This window comes from Setaria italica, chromosome II (genome assembly GCF_000263155.2).
Source record: "Setaria italica strain Yugu1 chromosome II, Setaria_italica_v2.0, whole genome shotgun sequence".
NCBI lineage: Eukaryota > Viridiplantae > Streptophyta > Magnoliopsida > Poales > Poaceae > Setaria > Setaria italica.
Window position 1 is genome coordinate 25,022,087 of NC_028451.1, and position 24,083 is coordinate 25,046,169.

Consider the following 24,083-nt stretch of genomic DNA (forward strand, 5'->3'; position numbering starts at 1 on the left):
GGCTTACCGGAGTTTCGTTTTGGCGGTCAGTTGTGGAAGAGGTGGTCAGGACAAGGGGTTTCTGCGACGGCGGCCGAGCGTGGCAGATGGGGATTCTTCAATCCCCAGCTGGAGGAGCCATGGCTGACGATGAGAGGAGGTGGAGAGGATAGAGGAGAGTGGGGGAAAGGTTCAGCCGACAGCTGTTTGGGGCAAGAGCTTCGCCTTGGGGTGGACTTGCTAGCGGGAGGAAGAAGAAGGGGCTGACGAGCGGGACCCGCTCGTCAGTGAGAGAGGAAGAGAGTGGAGTGGAGTGGACTGTGAATGACATGTAGGATCCACTCGACAGTTTATTCAAAAGCCACAGCTACTCTAACCAAATGGCCTCCTACTTTTCCCACAGCTGCTTCCTCACAGCTGCTTTTCTACAGTCCACAGCTCACAGCAGCTTTTCCAAAAGCCACAGTCCAACCAAACACACCCATAGAACTGTGGACTGGGCCAAAAAATATAGAAGAGGGATAATATCTCATTTTCTAGGGCACGTCTTAAGCGCCAATCCTATCTCACTTCCGAAAGCCAGGATGTTACTTGGCTTCCGGTGTTCGGGGTTTCGTGGGCATCCGATCCCCTTCTTCTACTCCTCTCCTCTTTCTCCTCTTCTCCCGCCGTTGATGGCTTCCATGCCACCACCGCTCCCCGTGTGCATGTCGAGGAGTGAGTTCAGGGAGCGGGCGGGGTGGGGGTTGGGGTGGCCGGCAGCGACCTCGCCGCCGGCCGCCGGTGGAGGTCAAGGCGGTGGGTTTGGGTTTGGGTTTGGGTTACCAGGGGATGGGAGCTCTAATTATGAGGGGGGGGTGTTGGGGCGCCGGAGGACCTGCGGTGGCGGTGGCCGTGGAGGCGAGGCGGCACGGTACCACCGCCGCCCGGGCGGGGTCGGATGACCGGTTGGACCGGCGGCAGGGGCAAGGATGCTCATGGGATTAGGAAGGGCAAGCAAGCGAGCGACAATAGTTGGTGGGTGTGTGGGGAGGGGGAGCGGAGAAGGCAGTGGAGGTGACGTCAGGACTCCTAACGAGCCTAAGCCAAGTAATTAACTAACTAATGGAAAGCCAAGTAGTCTTGGGCCGCGGCCTACCCGTCGATCCATATCTCCAGCAAAATCATTTTTTTTAGGGATCAGTTTTCAGATCTCAAGACTACCTGTCACCCGATTGATTATGCATTGAGTTTTCACTCACATTTTGGGCCAATGAAAAAATTACACGTCACAAAATAAAAACAAGAAAACTGGATGACGCAGTGTTGACGGTCAACTTTGCCACAGTGCTATTTTAATTAGAGATATATCGTTCAAGCTATTTTGATTAGATCTGCAATCAAGTGAATAGCCGAATAGAGGAAACATTTTCGGTTTATTTTTTTTCCCCATGGATGATCGGCCTGCTAGTTGAATTGTTGCTAGAGTGAAACAGATTAATGTGTTATTGTGGCCGGTTTGTTAGATGCAAGATCAATTAAGCAAGGTTAATCTTGCATATGCAGGCAACAAATAAAGAGGAGCTAGAAGTGCATGCTGCAGGGACGGTAGTAGCGATTTCTGATCAACTGCAGACATCTTTTGGGAGCACCCCCAAACATGTCTGGCCTATGCAGAGAGCCTTCCCTCAGCTGGCTATTCGTTTGCTCGTTACAGAGAATTTCGAGACTAATACGTGGTTTCCATAGATTATCGGATCAGTTGCCAGCAAGTTATAAAACAGTGGAAGAGGCTCACGCATGGTGACAAGAATACGAGATTCGTTGCCCACAGAGCTATTTGTTTTATCACATCATCAAGACCAATGTTGGATTGGGTCGGTCATGCATGCGTCTGCGTGTACAAGTTGATGGCCTGGATGGTGTTTTCCCTGGTATTGCATACGAGCTAGAGATGGAAAGAGCTGAGTCTAGGTGGATTGGAAGGCTGCAACGTATCAGAAATTAGCTGCTATATTAAAATATTTAAGAGATTTGTACGCAGAAGGAAAATTACAAGGCCAGGTGTGTGGTCGGTTTATTGGCACTGTATTGCCGAAAACTGCAGATAGCTAGGAGTCCGACTCTGTAAAAAATACCAAAGACCAGGTGCCCTATAAAAGCAAAGGGTGTGCGGCCGATTGAATCATCCACGATCCAACCTATCAAATTTATCTTTTTTTTTCTTTTTCCTACTCTTTTTCAACCTTCCTTCATTACTGTTCATCCACCATCTCTAAGGTATTAGTTGACGCTCTAGCTAGCCTACTAAGCCTAGGGCAAACGCTGACCCTAGGGCAAATCGTTGGTGTGCACACCCTAACAGGATCTCTTCTATGCAAGTGTTCCATGGATCTACCACAGAGGTTCCAATCCTTGATTGGGATCTCTGACCGGTGATTGCACACGAGGTGCTCAAGTGTGTGAGGCACCACGAATCATCGTCAACACGCAGCATGTTTTCTCAATCGGAAATCTCAACATACAACGCAAAAAACATCTGAATGAAAACAAACAAGAAAATCAATCAGATTTCCACTATAGTGTGATAAAACAAATACCAAATTCCGATTTTCTCCCCAACTCAAAATCAAATCCCCTCCATCTCAAACTGTGGGAGCCAAGTAGCCATGGCGATGGTGATGTCCGAGGTGTTTCTCAAGCTGCTCCAGCCTCCAAGCACCACTGGTCGCCGCCGTCCTAGCCATAAACACCGACCTCAACCTCGGAGTCCATTCCTCATCCCCTCCGACACCTTACTCCTCAACCTCTCCGATGGCCTTCACTCCATGCTCCCGCTAGCCAACGCCGACGCAGTCTTCTTCATCTCGCGCAGACGCATCACCTTGTCGGCTACCTCGTCCACTGACGGCGACACAATAGTAGCCGACGCCAGCGACCTTGCTGGAGGCATCGCAGGTCCTCCCCTAGCTTTGACTCTATGAGTGCTCATGGCGGCTGCGCATCACAAGGGATGCCACGTCACCTAAATAATGTTGTTCTCCTACCTAAATAATATTGTTCTCCTACCTAAATAATCTAACTTCATCCAAAAGTTTGAGGTAAATGAGGTCCAAATGGCTAATCCACACTTTGGAGATCTAGATCTATATGCAACTCCATTTGAGCCTAAAACCTATGCAATAAGCTTTAAAAAGATAAGGAATTGGCATAAACTTACCTTCTTCGATCTCCAACTCCAAGGAAACCAAGTTGAAAACCATCCCCCACCTTTTTCACTTGTTTCAATTTTTGGGCAACACCTCCCCCGAGCAGTGCTGTCGGGAGGAGGAAGAAGCCCAGCTGGCTGTTTTGTTGCCCCTTTCCATCACCTGCCCCTAGAGAACCATTTGCAGGGGCGGGCCACGGTATGACCCGGCCTTGGCCCTGCAAATGGTTCTCCAGGCGGGTCGAATGCTACAGTAACGACCCCCATTTTGTAGGTGCAGGTGGCAATTTCACCCACCCCTAGAAGAAAACGGGGCGCCCATATAAATCGTTTATGTAATAGTGTAGTGTCTTTGGAAACAACGCCATAACATTATCATTTTGGATCTGCGTCTCTCATTTGGCAGTTACGGTTTGCGTTTTGTATTGCTAACACTAGCAGAATAAAGCATTGGAATCGTGTCATCATGAATTGGAAACAAATACATTGGGTAGACAAGTGAAGCGTCCCCACGTAAGTAGAGACTAAATGTGATCCAATTTATCAGTCCCAGGAGGCTGATAACACATTTATCAACAGATAGTTCAGAAACCGTACAGCTCCCGAAGGAGCGGGCGGGCAAGCCACACCCAAAGCAAGACTAAAGCGATAACAACACAAATCCAAGTTGCAGTCCAGTCGGACTCCGGGCTGCAATCGGAGCTAAGCGTCAGCGGAAGCATCCTGCAAAAGGGCCAACACCGCAGGCAGCGTTGGGTGCAGACGCAACCTCCTACTCGAAGTCCTCGGCGACGAAGTCCGGATCCTCCTCTGAAGTAACAACACAAGGGTGAGTACAAAAGTACTCAGCAAGTCCAACCCCATCCACGGAGGGGGATACAACAAGAATATGCATATGAATAATCAAGGGATAAGCTATGGTTTATTTGCAGTAAAGCTGAATTTTTAGACACATGCGGGGTTCCATTTCAAAGAGGTTTAATGAAAAACATTTTAGTAAACAACATATCAAGTGGGGTTGATCCTACACATAGGATCCAAGTTTTATCGCTACCGGACTCCCCGTCCGCCGTAGCGCACGGCACACCTGCCGGACACTTCCAAAATTCCACACACCCACACACGCAGTAAAATACCAGTCATCCCCAAAAGCTAGTTGTGTGACCGAGCCGTAACTCGTCCAATGCCGTGGACACGGCTACCCGGATAGGTTTTAACTCTGCAGAGGTTGTACACTTTTCCCACAAGTAGGGTACCGTATCGCGATCACCTTAGTGTCGGTACGGATCCTAACAAAGCCATTACCCACCTTAGCCAACACTGACTAGTCAACACGGAAGCGCTCAAGGGGTTAGCAACCCATCCACGGGGCCGAAACCGAGACCTAAGTCACCAAGAGCTTAGTCCTTTTCCAAGGCCTCCCGTTGCTCACCAGCACACCTGAAGCCTAGCAGTTTAGCTAGTGGGATTTATGCTAAGTCGTTTCCCATACAACGGTCGAGTGGTTGTACGATGATGGAATTAGGCAGGATGACACATCAACTCGGTCCTTAGCCATGACAAGATGGATATCTCCTACTTTGCTCAACCACTGAGGTACGAGCCCAACAACCCGGCGTTCCACACAAGAAACACCCATCCATCTCATCCACCTCCTCTCTTTACACCCGAAAACCCAACTCCTCAGTTAAACATACTCACACATTATTTTCCGAGTAAACAGGGGTAGTCATGTTTGAATTTGGATAATGAGTTCCTAAGCATTCTAGCAGTATTTATCATCTAAACAGAGCAACTCATATTTAGAGATAAATATGGGACAACAAGGAATAGTCATAACAATCAAGGGGTGGCTATCCAACCATGTCTTGCGATAAAACAATATGCATTTTATAAAACAGGCCAATAGGTTGTGTCTGAAAAACTGGGTATTAAATATGCATCAAAGGGTGAGATTGGACTTGCCGTTCTCAAAGCCTTCCGGGAGCTCCTGCTCGCGGTACTGGTCTTCGGGCTCGGGCTCGCGGTCGAACTCCTCCTCGCGCTCCTCCTCGGGTACTCCGCGATCTAGGGCACACACAAACGAGCACACAATAAATAAAAAGGAAAAAGGTTTTACCCGATGAGCTCCGAACAGGAAATATGAACAGAAAATAGGTAGGACGGGTATTTTCATGAACTTTTGATATGCCTCGGCGGAAATATATGAGAGGAGGCCGTGGTCGAATTTGGGATGGATTGGAGGAAATTTGGCGCATGAAATGACGGGTTAAAGGAGTATTAGGGGCTTTAAAACGAGGTTTAGGACTGAAACGCGAGAGCAGGGGCCTATCTGTAATTATTTTTGGAATGGTGGGAGGACTTGTTTGCGAATCAGGGAAGCTGGTGGGTTGGATCGCGAGGAGAGGGATTTACCCCTTCTTCTTCCTGGAGACAACAGGAGGTGGAGGAAGAGATGGCCATCGGCGCTCTGGTGGTGGGAGTGGAGGAAGGCAAGGTGCTCGTGGTGAGGGTGTGGAGGTGCAAGCCTCGGCTCCCCCCGGGCGACGTGACGCGGCGCGGGCGCATGGCGCGACGCGGCGCGCGGCCCAGCGCGCGCGTGCGCGGCCCGGCGCCTCGGCGCGCATGCCAGGCAAGGGGGGCAGCGCAGGTGGGTGGGGGTGTGAGGGAAAAATAAAGGAGAGAGAGAAGGAAGAGGAAGGGAGAGGAGGAAGAAAGAGAAGGAAAAAGGAGAAGGGAAAGAAAGAGGGAGAAAAAGAAAGAAGGGAGAGAAAGGGAGGAAAGGGAGGGGAAAAAGATGGCGAAAAATGCGGGATTCGACTGCGCGCGGTGATAGACTTGACGGGCACGTTGCGAAAATTACGGGGAGCGAAAAATGGAGAGTTGACGAGCCGGGGCCAGGACGGCGGGTCCGACGGAAGGGAAAGGATTTGACGGAGCTCGGCGGTCGGAAAAATTTTGGAAAGTATTTTTAACGGGTGATTTAACTGGGTGTATTTACGGGCGTTACAAACCTACCCCACTTTAATTGAATCTCGTCCTCAAGATTCGGCTGAGTCCTGAACAGATGGGGAAATTCCTTCTTTAACGCATCCTCGCGTTCCCAAGTGGCTTTTTCCTCACCATGCCTACTCCATTGAACTCTGCAAATCCGCACTGCTGAAGTCCTTGTCCTTCTGGTGACTGTGTCCAGAATCTTGACGGGTACCTCCTGATATCGCAGATCCTTCTGCAAATCTATGGTTTCCACCGGTACTTGCTCTTCTGGTACTCTCAGGCATTTTCTTAGCTGGGACACATGAAATACCGGGTGGATATCCGACATTTCTTCGGGCAACTGAATACGGTAGGCTACCGCTCCAACTCTCTTTAGCACCTTGTATGGTCCGATATACCGAGGGGCCAGCTTCCCTTGCACTTGGAACCTTCGGGTACCTCAAATCGGAGAGACCTTAAGGTACACGAAGTCCCCCTCACTGAAAATCAACTCTCGTCTCCTTTTATCTGAGTAGCTCTTCTGTCTAGACTGTGCTGCTTTCAACTTCTCTCGTATTTCAGCTACTCGCTCTTCTACTTCCTTGATAAAGGCAGGTCCTACCAGGGTGCGCTCTCCCACTTCTGACCACATCAACGGGGTCCTGCACTTTCTTCCATAGAGAGCCTTAAACGGTGACATGCCTAAGCTGGCTTGGTAACTGTTGTTGTATGAGAACTCTGCATATGGTAGACTCTGTTCCCAATCCTTGCCATAAGTAAGGACACATGCCCTCAATATGTCTTCCATGATCTGATTTACTCTCTCTGTTTGGCCATTGGTCTGGGGGTGATAAGCTGAACTAAAGTCCAGTTTGGTGCCCATAGCCTTATGAAGACTCTTCCAGAATCTAGAGGTAAATTGGGTCCCTCTATCCGAAACAATTCTACTAGGTACACCATGCAACTTCACTATGATGTCCACATAGAGCCGAGCTAGCTTCTCTCCTCCATAGGTGGTCCGTACGGGTAAGTAGTGGGCAACTTTAGTGAGTCGATCCACTATCACCCATATGGAGTCATTCCCTTTTTGGGTCTTGGGCAATCCCACTACAAAATCCATGCCAATCTCATCCCATTTCCAAACTGGAATGGGTAGTGGTCGCAGTAACCCGGCTGGCTTCTGATGTTCGGCCTTAACCCTTTGGCAAATATCACAATGAGCGACGAACTGGGCTATGTCCGCTTTCATCCCGTTCCACCAGTACTTCTGCTTTAAGTCCATGTACATCTTGGTGGATCCCGGGTGGATGGAATATGCTGAGTTATGGGCCTCATCCATGATGGTTTGCTGGAATTCACCTTCCTTGGGTACACAAATCCTATCCTTGTACCACAAGGTTCCCTTTTCATCCACTCTGAAGTCTGGGGCTTTATTTTCTCCGGTTTGCCTGCGAATCCTCACCAGGTCCGGGTCCGAGCCTTGGGCCTCTCGGATTCTTTCTTCCAGGGTGGGCTGAACACTTAGCTTTCGGCTGGTACCCTGAGGAATGATATGCACATTTAATCGGGCCATTTCCTCTTGTAAGTGGGGGTCCTTAGGTCCGATCTGCCCATAAGATTTCCTGCTTAATGCATCCGCTACCACATTGACCTTACCGGGGTGGTAGTGAATTTCCAGATTATAATCCTTGACCAATTCTAACCATCTTCTTTGCCTTAAATTCAGATCTGGTTGGGTGAAGATATATTTTAGGCTCTTGTGGTCAGTGTAAATCTCACACTTATTCCCGATCAAGTAATGCCTCCAGATCTTGAGGGCATGCACTACGGCTGCAAATTCCAGATCATGGGTGGGGTAATTTTGTTCATGGGGCTTAAGTTGACGGGAGGCATATGCTACTACCTTCCCATCCTGCATCAGGACACACCCTAACCCTTGTCGGGAAGCGTCACAATAAATGACGAAGTCCCGCTGGATATCCGGTAGGGTTAACACTGGGGCGGTCGTTAATCTTCTCTTCAGTTCCTGAAAACTCCTCTCACATGGCTCAGTCCAATTGAATTTCTTATCCTTCCTGAGTAGCTCTGTCATAGGTCGGGCTATTTTGGAGAATCCTTCAATGAACCTCCGATAATACCCCGCTAAACCCAGAAAACTCCTGATTTCACTAACATTGGTGGGTTGCTGCCAGTTGGAGATGGCTTCCACCTTCTCGGGGTCAACTGCTACTCCTTCTGCGGTCAAGATGTGACCAAGAAATGCCACCTTCTCTAGCCAAAATTCACATTTACTGAATTTAGCATAAAGTCGGTGGGCTCTCAATTTCTCCAGCACTACTCGCAGATGTTGCTCATGCTCTTGGACACTCTTGGAGTAAATAAGTATGTCGTCGATAAAGACCACGACAAACTTGTCTAACTCCTCCATAAACACCTTGTTCATGAGATTCATGAAATAAGCAGGGGCATTGGTCAGTCCAAAGGACATCACTGTGAATTCAAACTGGCCATATCGGGTAACAAAAGCTGTCTTCGGGATATCACTTTCCTTAATCTTGAGCTGGTGGTACCCTGATCTCAAATCTATTTTGGAGAAGTACTTGGCTCCTTTTAACTGGTCAAATAGGTCATCTATTCTGGGAAGGGGGTATTTATTCTTGATGTTGACCTCATTTAGTGCGCGATAATCCACGCACATCCTCATGCTTCCATCCTTCTTCTTGACGAAGAGCACTGGGGCTCCCCACGGGGATGAGCTAGGTCTGATAAAGCCACTCTGCTGCAGTTCACCTAGCTGTTTCTTCAGCTCTGCTAACTCAGATGCTGCCATTCTATAGGGCCTCTTGGCTATAGGGGAGGTTCCAGGGATAAGGTCGATCACAAACTCTATATCCCTATCCGGGGGCATTCTAGGTAGTTCTTCAGGGAAAACATCCGGGTATTCACTCACTACCGGGACTCCTTCTATGACCTTGACTTCCATGCTAAAAACCATTGGGTCAGGCCCACTTCCCCGGGTGTGGCAGGTTACTTGTACGCCATCCTGATTAATTAGGCGCACTACCTTATCAGCGCATCCTATGTGTCCATCATGTAGGCTTAACCAATCCATTCCAAGGATCACATCTATTCCTTTAGACTTAAGTACTACTAGATCTGCTAGGAATTCTACCCCACTTAAATTGATCCTTACCTGGGAACAACCTAGTCGACACTAGATGTCGGCTCCAGGCGTCCGGGTTATTAGGGGTACCTTTAGTAATACTGTAGGTATGTGGTGCTTATCCACAAAGCTTGATGATATAAATGAATGTGATGCTCCAGAATCGAAGAGTACTGTTGCCAAAACTGAGCTGACTAGAAACTCACCAAGTACCATGCCCTGAGCTTCCTGAGCCTCTTGCGCGCTGATGTGGTTGATGCGGGCTCGTCCAAACGACTGCTGGGGCTGCCTCATCTGCTGGCTGTTGTTGTTGTTGTTGCCGGGGTTGTTGCTGCGGACGGGAACACGGTTGGCTCCTGACACTGCTGCCCTTGGCCCAGTCACTGCGTTGGAGAAGGCTGATGCAGCTGGCTTGTTGGCGTAGGGGCAGTTGGCAATGAAGTGCCCTGGCTCACGGCAGTTGAAGCATGCCCTGCCGTTGTTGGTGACTTGACTGGCGCTGTTCTGCAGGGCCTTGACAGGGTTCTGGCTTCTGAATGGGGCATTGGTCTGATGGGAACCGGAGGCTTGAGACTGGGTCTGGTACTGCATGGGAGCTTGGGACCTGGGCATGGGGTAACCAAAGCTTCTCGGTTTCTGGAACCTGTCCTGCTGGTGGGCCTTGCTGTCCAGGAACCGGCGCTTGTTGTCCCTCCTTTCATCTGCCTTGGCTCTCTCAGTCAGAATGGCCATGTTCATCAGGGTGTTGAAGTCAGGGTAAATCTGAGGAGTAAGTAGGTGTAACGACCGACCCCTAATCTCTTCCAGTTAGGTTGATCTCAGCCCTTAACCTCAGTCGTTGTTCTGTTGACCGCACCTAAGTGCTCAGTCTTCCGCCAGTCCTGACCCCTGAGATCCAACCCCTACCGCTTCGTTCCTCTTTCCCGACCCTGGCAAGTTCAGCCCTCCGTCGGATCCTGCTATTCTTCCTCACCCGTCCGATCTTTTCCCCCGGTGGACCCGCGAGATCTTTTTCCAGATCCCCCGCATCAGCCGCACTCGAGTTGCATGGCCGCCTCAGAGCTTTCCTGCCGCGTGGCTCGTCTTCTCCGACGCCACCGCTCAGTTTTGTCTCTGGCAAGCGACCGAGTGGGTTCCCGCGCCCTTTTCCCCAATAGCAGCGGAAGCCCTCTGCACCCCTTTCTGCAGATCCTCGCTCCCCGCGCCCATCATCACGATACCAGATCCTGGCCCCGGAGACCGATGTCGCCCGTCTTTTCCGTCCTTTCCAGCAACAGTTGCGCCGCCCGGTCGTCGCTACACGACGATTCCCCCACCGCCAACCCCGACCACGGCCGCGACAGTTCCTTTCCCCGCTCTGTCAGACGCCGCCCGACAATCTGTTGTTCCGCGCTCTCCCCCGCGCCGCGTCCGCTTGTTCTCCCACCTGTGTGCCCTCGATCCTAGCGCCGTTTAACCGGTCGCTTCTATCACCTCTCCCGCACGACGACGCCCGCTCTCCGCCAAATCTCAACCACCGGTCTACCCGCGCCTACGCCGCCCTGACGGAGTAGCGCAATGATCGCTGGCGTCACCTCTGGAGTTCTGCAGCACCGCCCGGTTTGCTCAATTGCCGCCACGGCAGAGCACTCCATTGCTTCTCCCCAGCCTTCGTGCCGCTTCCCTTCTCTCTCTCCGCGATGTTTCCGTTCCTCTGCTCCAGCAGCTATAAAAGGAATGCCCCCGTCGCCGGAGTTCCCTCCGCCTTTGTTGCCCTTAGTTTCCTCTAGCTCCCTGCTCAAGCTCCTAGCGCAATCCGCCCAGTCTTGAGAAGTTCTTCTCCCAGTTCCTTCTCAGTTCATCCAAGTCACCCCGCAGCTTGCTCCCTTGTGCTGCGCAAGAGCTCTCTTGCGATCCGCAAGAAGCACCGCTGCAGGAGCATCGCCGGCCTTACTTCCCCGGGTGTGGTAGGTTACTTGTACGCCATCCTGATTAATTAGGCGCACTACCTTATCAGCGCATCCTATGTGTCCATCATGTAGGCTTAACCAATCCATTCCAAGGATCACATCTATTCCTTTAGACTTAAGTACTACTAGATCTGCTAGGAATTCTACCCCACTTAAATTGATCCTTACCCGGGAACAACCTAGTCGACACTAGATGTCGGCTCCAGGCGTCCGGGTTATTAGGGGTACCTTTAGTAGTACTGTAGGTATGTGGTGCTTATCCACAAAGCTTGATGATATAAATGAATGTGATGCTCCAGAATCGAAGAGTACTGTTGCCAAAACTGAGCTGACTAGAAACTCACCAAGTACCACGCCCTGAGCTTCCTGAGCCTCTTGCGCGCTGATGTGGTTGACGCGGGCTCGTCCAAACGACTGCTGGGGCTGCCTCATCTGCTAGCTGTTGTTGTTGTTGTTGCCGGGGTTGTTGCTGCAGACGGGAACACGGTTGGCTCCTGACACTGCTGCCCTTGGCCCAGTCACTGCGTTGGAGAAGGCTGATGCAGCTGGCTTGTTGGCGTAGGGGCAGTTGGCAATGAAGTGCCCTGGCTCACGGCAGTTGAAGCATGCCCTGCCGTTGTTGGTGACTTGACTGGCGCTGTTCTGCGGGGCCTTGACAGGGTTCTGGCTTCTGAATGGGGCATTGGTCTGATGGGAACCGGAGGCTTGAGACTGGGTCCGGTACTGCATGGGAGCTTGGGACCTGGGCATGGGGTAACCAAAGCTTCTCGGTTTTTGGAACCTGTCCTGCTGGTGGGCCTTGCTGTCCAGGAACCGGCGCTTGTTGTCCCTCCTTTCATCTGCCTTGGCTCTCTCAGTCAGAATGGCCATGTTCATCAGAGTGTTGAAGTCAGGGTAAATCTGAGGAGTAAGCAGGGTCCTCAGTTCTACGTTCAAGCCCTTCTTGAACATGTCTTGCTTCTTCTCATCCTTGTCTACTTCTTCTGGAGCATAGCGAGCCAGCTCCATGAACTGATAGGTGTACTCCTCCACGGACTTGTTGCCCTAGCGCAGTTCACGGAATTCATTCGCCTTGCGCTTCATGGTAGCTGCAGGAATGTGATAGCGGCGGAACTCTGTCACAAACTCATCCCAGGTGATAGTGGAGGCATCCTGGGCGGCCGTGCAGTAGTTCTTCCACCAAGCCAAAGCAGTCCCAATGAGCTGGTGTGCAGCCAGGAGAACCTTGTCCCTGCTCTCACAGCCGAATGGCTCTAGCTTCCTCTGAATGACCCGCAGCCAGTCATCTGCGTCCAGGGGGTTGATGGACCCGCCAAAAGTGGGTGGCTTGGTGCGGAGGAAGTCTGTCAGTTTCTCATTCGTACCCTGTCCGCGGGGCCTCTGGTGAGTGATGGCATTGGCCAAGGCTTCCAGCAGAAGGGTCTGGTTGTTCATGACTTGTACCAGATCAATGACCGGTGGGGGCGGTGGCTCCTGTGCTCCCACTTGACTCTCTCCCCTGCCCTCGGGGTGATTCACCTCCTGCTCCTCATGGTGCACTATTGGTGGGGGTCCCTGCCTTTCCTGTTGCCTTTCTGCACTAGGAGTGGCACGTGCTTGACTCGGGGAGGTCCTGGTGGCTCGCTTGGGAGGCATCTGCAGATTGAGTGAACTTTCATGAGACTTGGATTTGGATATTAAGGTGATGTTTAGTTAATTATTTCGAATTTTCGAAGAGACAGAATCCACCTCCTGTCGACAAGCACACAGACTAACAAACAACAAGCACAAATGATTTTATTATTTTGCCGGGGCGGTTACAACACTTGGGGTAGGGCCAAAACACGTGCTACACGACCAGTACAACAACACAACTGGGGGGTACAAATCTAGACTCGGGACAGCTTCTGGAGTACAACTCTGGACTACGGACCATGCCGACTCCACTCCCTCGGGCAAACTCTAGGCGGGGCACTCTACTCGCGCGACGAATCTGCACACTGCGCGGAGTGGTCTTCTGGCGGAATAAGGAGGGCCAGCACCTCGTCTCTTAGGGTCCCACCTACGGGAGGGAGTTCATTGGCCACCTCAGAGTCCCTTTCCGAAGGCGGTGGTGCTGGTGTGGCATCGGGGCTCTTCCGCTTTCCGGACCCCTGGGCAACAGGGACTCCATCCAATACTGGAGCCTCGTCGTCCTCCATGATCCGCATCTTCCTCCTTGTGCGGTCCGAGTGGTGGGCTTCCTTCAGTGCCTGCGCGTGCCGGTCCTCGGCCTCTTTGAGGGCCTCGATGGCGAGGGCCTCATTGCTTTGGGCGGCCGCGGCTCGGGCCTCAGCTGCTGCCAATCTCACCTGGAGCCTCCTCACCATAATCTCGGCATCCTCGGCTCTACGGATCTGCTGCTTCAAATGGGCGGCCTGCTCATCGCAGAGTTCATCCAAAGTGAGGAGATAGGCAGCCATATGGAGCACGGTGGGGTCATCCTCGCGCTGTCCACGTCCCTCCAAGGTCCTCACCCGGGCCAGCCAAACCAGGCGGTTCTTCTTGACAGGCGGGTAGAACCTCATCGGTGTGCGTCCGATGTGCCGCTCATAAATTTGGCACAAGTAGCGCAGGGCTTTCCGAGCTGCCACCTGGTAAGTGTCTTTCCGCCGGAAACCAGTGGCAGACACATTCCAAGGCTGAATGTCGGGGAAGCGGCTGCTCCTGCCCACAAAGATGGTCATCTCGCACCGGAGAGTCCCACGGTCCTCATACTCCCTGCTGGAGTACTCCGGGCGCTCGTAAATCCCGAGGCGGTCCATGCAGGCGAACAGCAACCTGGGAAAACCGGGCTCCTCCAGGCAGTGGCTGTTGGTCCATCCTTCTTCAGCCATCTGGAAAGAATCGGGGTGTAAATCAGTTTTGCAATTGAGCAGGGGTAGCAAGAAATTTTGTAAATCATTTAATTTGGTCAAAAAGGCTTTTCCGGTCCTAATGGTTACGTCCTACGTCCAACGACGGCTCTGATACCACCTGAAGCGTCCCCACATAAGTAGAGACTAAATGTGATCCAATTTATCAGTCCCAGGAGGCTGATAACACATTTATTCAACAGATAGTTCAGAAACCGTACAGCTCCCGAAGGAGCGGGCGGGCAAGCCACACCCAAAGCAAGACTAAAGCGATAACAACACAAATCCAAGTTGCAGTCCAGTCGGACTCCGGGCTGCAATCGGAGCTAAGCGTCAGCGGAAGCATCCTGCAAAAGGGCCAACACCGCAGGCAGCGTTGGGTGCAGACGCAACCTCCTACTCGAAGTCCTCGGCGACGAAGTCCGGATCCTCCTCTGAAGTAACAACACAAGGGTGAGTACAAAAGTACTCAGCAAGTCCAACCCCATCCACGGAGGGGGATACAACAAGAATATGCATATGAATAATCAAGGGATAAGCTATGGTTTATTTGCAGTAAAGCTGAATTTTTAGACACATGCGGGGTTCCATTTCAAAGAGGTTTAATGAAAAACATTTTAGTAAACAACATATCAATTGGGGTTGATCCTACACATAGGATCCAAGTTTTATCGCTACCGGACTCCCCGTCCGCCGTAGCGCACGGCACACCTGCCGGACACTTCCAAAATTCCACACACCCACACACGCAGTAAAATACCAGTCATCCCCAAAAGCTAGTTGTGTGACCGAGCCGTAACTCGTCCAATGCCGTGGACACGGCTACCCGGATAGGTTTTAACTCTGCAGAGGTTGTACACTTTTCCCACAAGTAGGGTACCGTATCGCGATCACCTTAGTGTCGGTACGGATCCTAACAAAGCCATTACCCACCTTAGCCAACACTGACTAGTCAACACGGAAGCGCTCAAGGGGTTAGCAACCCATCCACGGGGCCGAAACCGAGACCTAAGTCACCAAGAGCTTAGTCCTTTTCCAAGGCCTCCCGTTGCTCACCAGCACACCTGAAGCCTAGCAGTTTAGCTAGTGGGATTTATGCTAAGTCGTTGCCCATACAACGGTCGAGTGGTTGTACGATGATGGAATTAGGCAGGATGACACATCAACTCGGTCCTTAGCCATGACAAGATGGATATCTCCTACTTTGCTCAACCACTGAGGTACGAGCCCAACAACCCGGCGTTCCACACAAGAAACACCCATCCATCTCATCCGCCACCTCTCTTTACACCCGAAAACCCAACTCCTCAGTTAAACATACTCACACATTATTTTCCGAGTAAACAGGGGTAGTCATGTTTGAATTTGGATAATGAGTTCCTAAGCATTCTAGCAGTATTTATCATCTAAACAGAGCAACTCATATTTAGAGATAAATATGGGACAACAAGGAATAGTCATAACAATCAAGGGGTGGCTATCCAACCATGTCTTGCGATAAAACAATATGCATTTTATAAAACAGGCCAATAGGTTGTGTCTGAAAAACTGGGTATTAAATATGCATCAAAGGGTGAGATTGGACTTGCCGTTCTCAAAGCCTTCCGGGAGCTCCTGCTCGCGGTACTGGTCTTCGGGCTCGGGCTCGCGGTCGAACTCCTCCTCGCGCTCCTCCTCGGGTACTCCGCGATCTACGGCACACACAAACGAGCACACAATAAATAAAAAGGAAAAAGGTTTTACCCGATGAGCTCCGAACAGGAAATATGAACGGAAAATAGGTAGGACGGGTATTTTCATGAACTTTTGATATGCCTCGTCGGAAATATATGAGAGGAGGCCGTGGTCGAATTTGGGATGGATTGGAGGAAATTTGGCGCATGAAATGACGGGTTAAAGGAGTATTAGGGGCTTTAAAACGAGGTTTAGGACTGAAACGCGAGAGCAGGGGCCTATCTGTAATTATTTTTGGAATGGTGGGAGGACTTGTTCGCGAATCAGGGAAGCTGGTGGGTTGGATCGCGAGGAGAGGGATTTACCCCTTCTTCTTCCTGGAGACAACAGGAGGTGGAGGAAGAGATGGCCGTCGGCGCTCTGGTGGTGGGAGTGGAGGAAGGCAAGGTGCTCGTGGTGAGGGTGTGGAGGTGCAAGGCTCGGCTCCCCCCTTTTATAGGCGGCGCACGGGCGGGCGAGGGCCGAGGCAATGATGGCGGCCGAACTTTTGGCCGGTGGCGTGCCGGGGTGGTGAAGCTCGTGGACGGCGTGGCGGCGTGGTCGACGAGGCCACAGGGGCGGCGACCGGTGACCGGCGACACGACGCGACGCACCGAGCCAAGCGCTAGACGCCAAGGCGCGCGCGGCGTGGCACGGGCGACGTGACGCGGCGCGGGCGCGCGGCCCGACGCGGCGCGCGGCCCAGCGCGCGCGTGCGCGGCCCGGCGCCTCGCCGCGCGTGCCAGGCAGGGGGGGCAGCGCAGGTGGGTGGGGGTGTCAGGGAAAAATAAAGGAGAGAGAGAAGGAAGAGGAAGGGAGAGGAGGAAGAAAGAGAAGGAAAAAGGAGAAGGGAAAGAAAGAGGGAGAAAAAGAAAGAAGGGAGAGAAAGGGAGGAAAGGGAGGGGAAAAAGATGGCGAAAAATGCGGGATTCGACTGCGCGCGGTGATGGACTTGACGGGCACGCGGCGAAAATTACGGGGAGCAAAAAATGGAGAGTTGACGAGCCGGGGCCAGGACGGCGGGTCCGACGGAAGGGAAAGGATTTGACGGAGCTCGGCGGTCGGAAAAATTTTGGAAAGTATTTTTAACGGGTGATTTAACTGGGTGTATTTACGGGCGTTACAACAAGGTAGAGGATGTCGTTCGCACATGATCGATCCGTAAATGATTTTCTGTATTACTTTTCTTTCCTGTATTCATGACATTTTTTTGTTGTTGGATTTGCTTAGGAGGCATCATTCTGTTATTGTTAATAATGGGTGTTATTGTTATTTGGTTGATTACTATCAATGGGCACATCACATACCACTACAAGAATAATTATCCAAAAATGTGAACTCTCGTGCTAAGTAGGAGACTTGAACCCATATAGATTTTGTTGCTGCCCTATAACATTCCACAATCATGTTGGCGGTCATAGTGATAAGTCATGAGGCAGGGAATCCTCTCTCTCAACATGGGAAAATAATCTAATTCGATCATGTACTCTCAGATAACCTTCACATTCGTTTGGAAGTGTCAACCTGACTGCGACCTGAGGAATTTGCTTAATTTGACCATGGTCGGAGGCGAGGCGACTTAAATTCCGAAGACATTGTTGGCCATCTAGTAGTAATTTGCTTTCAAATGATTGTTGATCAACATGGTGAAGTTAAAAGATATATGGTTCAATGCAACAATGCCTCCTAGAGTACATCCAAATAATGAAACAAATAGTTAACTAAGTTTTACGTAAAGAAACTACTAATTCACGATACCTCCTAGAGGACATGCCTCTAAAATCAAGCATGTCCTGGCAATTAGTCTAACACACGATGCACCACTGATTCACGTTCACCCCGGGCAGGGGCAGTAGCGGCACTGCATCATGACATTTTGTTTTGTTACTAGATTTTATTAAAAGGCAGCCTTTTCTACTCCCTCCGTTCCAAAATATGGGTCGTTTTGACTTTTTCACATACATAGATTTTGATATGCGTCTATATATATATATGGTTATGTCTAGATACAAAGTAAAATCTATGTATCTAAAAAAGTCATTACGACCTACATTTTATAACAGAGGAAGTATTTGTCACATTTTTCACTTAATGCAGTAGAATAATGCAACATGTTGATATACATTGAAACACTGTTATCATACTACAGCTAAACATGCAATGCGACCTAAAAGAACAAACAAGATAATGAAGACATGGCAACTGCACTAGCAGTGACAACGCTGATTTCTGGCCAAACACCCAATTTACGCTGCCCTCCCTATTTCCCTAATGATCCACACTGGCACATCTGCTACCAAGCTTGCGCCATCACAGAACATTCTTGAGTTCTGCTTGTTCCAGATTTTTCCCTTGGTCACAGACCGATTTACAAACTGAACCAGATTTTTCCTTATTGGGGAGCTCCGATCCAGCTTGACATGAATACAGGCATACAGCATGAAAAGTAGGATATGATGAAACTTGTATTCTCATACCCTTGTGCAACTTTTACCAGCAGAGTTGTAGCTCCAAGGATGCAACACCCCTGGATGCATTTTTTGTTCATTCATTATTCCTTTTGCTCCGGAACATATGGTAGGTTGAACTTGGCCCACATAAAAGAATTCCAATATTCAGAACAGAGTAAATGACGGTTTGCCTCTGCCAGGAACGGAATTGTTTTAAGTTTAAAGGCCAAAAAGGCATAGTACGATGAAAAGTTTACAGGTCTCAAACAATTTTTAAAAGTTTAAGGGCCTGTTTGGAAGCCCAAAAATTTTCCAGTCGGACCTCAAAATCCTGCTTGGATGGGTTGTAAAATAAATAGATCCACACTGGTATTCAGCCCCGCAGGCCGCAGCTAGTCTTCTTCCACCGTGGTGTGCTCTCCTTTCCTCCATGGGCTTGGTTCCCTCTCTTCCCCTCATCCCTCTCCCATAATCCCACCAATTCCCCTGCCTCCATCCACACCACGGGCCCCGATCGGTGCCGGCAGCCTCGATCCGACGCCGCGATGGAAACGACGAGGCTGCCGAGGCCGGCGAGGCCACATAGGGCCGTCAATCTCATGTCACCGCCAGTGGCGAGGGCATCCAGCAGCGCGTACGTCGTCGTCCTCCGGCGGCCTTCAATCCTTTTCCCTGGGGCACACAATCAGATTGAATCAGTAACAGCAGTGGAGAATCACACGATCCTTGCATCATTGTTGATTTTGTATGTCCCAAATCCGTTTGGTGTCCGTGATCATTATTTTGCTTGTGCTCCATGCTGTCCATTTTAACTCAGAAGCTTATCTGAGGCTCAGCTGCAGGGTTTGTTTCTATCCAAACGGCCAGTTACAAGCGGGAATAGATACAGGGGATTTCTAGTGCACATCGAATTACAGTTGTTTAGTATCACGTTTGTAAAAATTTGCCAAGTTGCCAAACAGGCCCTAAGGATCTAAGAAAATTTTAAGGCCATTAGTGTACTTTGCAATATTACATTATTATACTACTGCATGTCACAAGGAGTTAAGAACAGAGGATTGATTAGCTCATTATTTACAGTGCTTGCACTGATGTCCTTCTCGGCCACTTAGGGTTTGATTCATACCATCTATATGATGTTGCACCTAACATTTTAGGAACGCAAGCCCTCTTCTTGCAGATCTAGTTCCTTTAGTTGTTATAGCTTCCAATAAATTCCTCAAAGTGGTGCCATTTAGGTTAATCTAGTCAGCTAGGGTTTCGCTATGGCAGCCATGCTGATTACATTGGAAGCTGCAAGATCCTCTGATGTGCTTGTGAGGTTGTTAAGAGTGTGTTGGTCCATTAGAGTCTTCAACTATTTCTTGTCACTACCAGTGGACTCAGATGTTTCTATAGGTTGAAATCTCTAACTACCTTGTCATTATGGTGGCTTTCCATGTATCAACCTCGTCACAGTTTGCATTGTTTAAATGGCATGTAAGAGCTGGTTCCTTAGAAGACAACAACGGAGATGACGGCCAACCTTTTGTGTCGGTTTTATACTATCACTTGGGTAGGGTAAATATAATTGAGACCAGAGTTAAGGAGGGCCTGGTGTAAAAGTTATGAGCATCTGACACAGCATTATGTGATCCTCATGGTCATCGCACCAAACAAGAAAATTTCCCGTTATAAGTAGGCATAGGTCTTGCCATAAGAAAATGCAAAGGGGTAATATGTAGATGATGCAGCAAGAACCATCTAATTAAGACCCCCAAAAAACAGTGGAGAGATGTGCTGTCTTGTGGCTGTAGCCCCGTAGTGCCAATGCCTACGACAGCAGCTAGTAAAAAAGTCTCGTCTTAGAAAGTATTTGTAGGGCTGGGAGACATTGTGAAGTAATGCTATAGGGCTACTACACATAGGCAAAGTGCTATGGAGCCTCTAAGAGCTTGTGTCTACCGTTCCACTTCCCTTGCAGTGTACTGGTGGATCGACTATCCAACTTCCTTGTTAGTAGCTTCAGATTTTTCCCTGCTAGGTCATGTGTTGCCTGTTGCCTTGTAAGGGAATGGTGGCCTGGTGGTGACGTTGAGCGGCTTTTTCGGTTACTTGTGCTCTCTTCTTGTTACCCAAAATCCACCACGCACATTATATACATATTTAAACTTGTGTACTGATTGTAACATAGGATGAGAGGTATGCACGTTTCGCGCGCATAACCCCACCAATTCCAAATCTCCCGCACCGGACCATGCACCAACGATGCAAAACTGTTGTCGATCGGCAGCAGCATTGCACCTCTCGCTGCTGCTGCTGCTGCTTGTGGCAACAATGACGGTCAATTCATGCCGCGCTTACCTAATGATCCACACTGCCACATCAGCTATATATGTTACCCGTTCCTTGGAACGGCTCGTACCTGCTTCCTTAATGGAGGTGATGGGCGATGGTTGCTGACCCACCTTTTGCGTCGGATTTATGCTCTCACTTGGGTAGGGTATTTTGAGACTAGAGTTAAGGAGGTGTACAAGTTTTGAGCATCTGACACAACATTATGTGATCCTCATGGTCATCACAGCAAACAAGATAATTTTCCCGTATAAATAGGCATAGGTCGTCTTGCCATAAGAAAATGCAAAGGGACAATATATAAATGATGCAACAAGAACCATCTAAGACCTAAAAAACAGTGGGGATGTGCTGATATGCCTGCAGTGTCTTAGCAAGTGTTTGTAGGGCTGGGAGACATTGTGAAGTAATGCTATAGGGCTACTATAAACAGCCAAAGTGTTATGGAGACTCTAAGAGCTTGTGGCTACTGTTCCACTTCCCTTTAGGCCCTCTTTGGTGCGGCTACGCTGGTTTTAGCTCCTCCACAAAAACATTTTAGTGTCACTGCGTTGTGCGTACAAAACTGTAGCAAGAAGCTACTCTTCTCTCTCCTAAAGAAAAATGAACTACCGAATGCATGAAGCCACCGGATTCCAAAATTGTGACTTCTCCGGCTCTCTATCTTCTGCACGCGGTACGATGAGCTATAGTATGCTACAGTTAGGAAGCCGGAGCCAGTAGGAGCAGCGCCAAAGGACCCTAGTGTGTTGGTGGATGTGGATCTGAGCCTCCAACTTCCGGGTTAGTAGCTTCAGATTTTTTCCCTAGCTCGTGGGTTGCCTTGTCTCAACGGTGATGTTAGATATAAATTCCTTGTAAGGTAACGATGGCTTGGAAATAATGTTGAATTGCCTTATCGGTTACTTCACTACCGGAGGATCAACTTCCAGTACCCGTCGGTAACCCCTTTAGTACTCGGTGCCCAACCGGTATCGCTTGGTCGGTACTAAATGCTATGTTATTTAGCACCGGTCAGCCCAACCGATACTAAAAGTGTACCGGTCGGTAACACCAACTGGTACTAAACTACGAGCCACGTCACGCTGATGCGGATGGCAGTTTAGTACCGGTTGGTTTTACTAACCGGTACTAAAGTTTATTCTTTTTTTACCTTTTTGTTTTAATTCTTATTCGTATCCAATGGAGCTTTTACTAAATATATTATGTTAATATATCAACCCATTCAAATCCAAATATCACAAGTATCAACCCATTCAAATCATTGACACTCAATAGTTTGTACATCAATACTTAAGATTTTAGAGAGAACATGTTCAAATCCTAAGAAAATGGTACGGAAGGAGTACATCCATTTTGGCAATCCAAAACCAACCATAAGTCGATGGGTCAAGGTCAGTGAACAAATTTCTGCCTGAATCGGCTATTAGCCACCATAGTTCTATTACGAAAATCTGACTCCAAAAGGTGTTTGGAAAACTATTTCAAGATTCTTTTTCGATGTTTAGCTAGAGTTTGTGGACTCGAAGTTCTTCTATTCTCTGGTATTGGAGGAGCGGAGGTGTTACATCCATTGCCGGTCCATCGTATTACGTGAAAAATTGGACCTAGAGCTTCATATTAGATAAAGAACTTGATCGGGGAAAGATAGAGTAAATGTGTTTATAATATTTAGTCCTCACTATAAAAAACTCTCCATTCTCCTCGTTCTAAAAGATCAACAAGTACTCCATTTGTAATATAAAACTCATTCTAAAAAACTCTCCATTCTACTCACTCTGAAAAACTCTTATTCTCCTCGTTCTAAAAGATCAACATGCATAAAACTCATTCTAAAAAACTCCCCATTCACATCACTCTAAAAAAAACTTTAAATTCTCCTCGTTCTAAAAGATCAACAAGTACTCCATTTGTAACATAAAACTCATTCTAAAAAACTCTCTATTCTCCTCACTCTAATAAAGCAACAAGTATTTCATTTGTAATATAAAACTAGCTCATTCAAGAAAAAACCTAGAATACTATGACTAGAGGAGGGAGAATGAAGTTGCAAACCAGTCTAGTGAAGAAGCTGATCGAGTGAAGAAAAATGAAGCCTGAGCAAATGGTTGAGCTTGCTCAGGGAGGAAGCTAAGGAAGCAGTTCATTTATATATAGAGCAAATGGTTGATATTAGTACCGGCTAGTAGCTTCAACCGATGGTTTCATTTAGTACCGGTCGAAGCTACCGGTCGGTACTAAATGGCATTCTCACTATTTAGTACTAGCTGAAACCATCAGCCGGTACTAAATGGCTTTCTAGGGAATCTAGCTGTTGGTCACGTGGTCCACGTACCGCTATTTAGTACCAGCTGAGGCTTCAAACCAGTACTACAAGGACTCTGGTGGCACTATGCATGACGACCGGTACTAACGCCGCGCATTAGTACCAGGTGTCCGATACTAACACGTTGGACGAATGTTCAGTTTTTAAGTAGTGTTTGTATTCTCGTTGTAACTCAAAACCCATGGTTCGTATTATATATTTAAAGTTGGGTACTGATTGTAACATATGCTGAGAGGTATGCATGTTATGCACGCATATCCCCTCCATTTCCAAATCTCGCCACGGTGATGATGCACCTCTTGTTGCTGCTGCTGCTCGTGGCCTGCGCCGGGGCGTTGGTGGCGGTGGTGTCAATGCTGTGCTTCGTGGCCATCTAGAGCTGCATGACCTACTGTGGCGCCAACTTAACCCAGGTGGCATGGCAGGCTGCACAGCCTGTGCCGCTGAGGGGTGCAGGGCATACGACGCTACTTACAACATTTTATTATACTTGCTCTAAAGAACAAACAAGATAATCAAGACATGACAACTGCAGTGGCAAAGACAAGACAATCCACGCTGCCACATCAGCTACCGAGCTTGCGCTATTCCTGAACACTCTTGAGCTCCTATCATTCCAGATTTTCCCCTTGGTCTCGGAACGACTAACAAATTCAACCCCTCCCTTGGAGCGGATTGTACCTGCTTTTGGCAGCTCCAATCTAGCTTGGCATAAATATAGCATGAAGAGTAGGATGACACTTGTATCCTCATACCTGTGTGCAAGTGCAACTTTTACCAGCAGAGTAGCTCCAAGCATGGCAACAGTCATGGATGCAATTTCTGTTCCTTCATTCATTCTTTTTGCTCCAGAGAACAGATGGTAGTTTGAACTTGGGCCACATTTGAGCACATACAAGAATTCTACTCCTGATAAAGCAATAATATTCAGAATAGAGAGAATGACGGTTTGCCTCTGCGTGGTTGTTGCACCTAACTAAAACAATTAGTCTTCATAATTAGGGTGGAGACAACAGCAGGAGGAGGCAGGGGCGAAGGTATATTGTGATTAGAGGGTGCCGATGCGCCCACAGTAAATTGCAAAGCCAGTTATTATGTTAAATGTTTCACCATATATGCACCACAATATATGC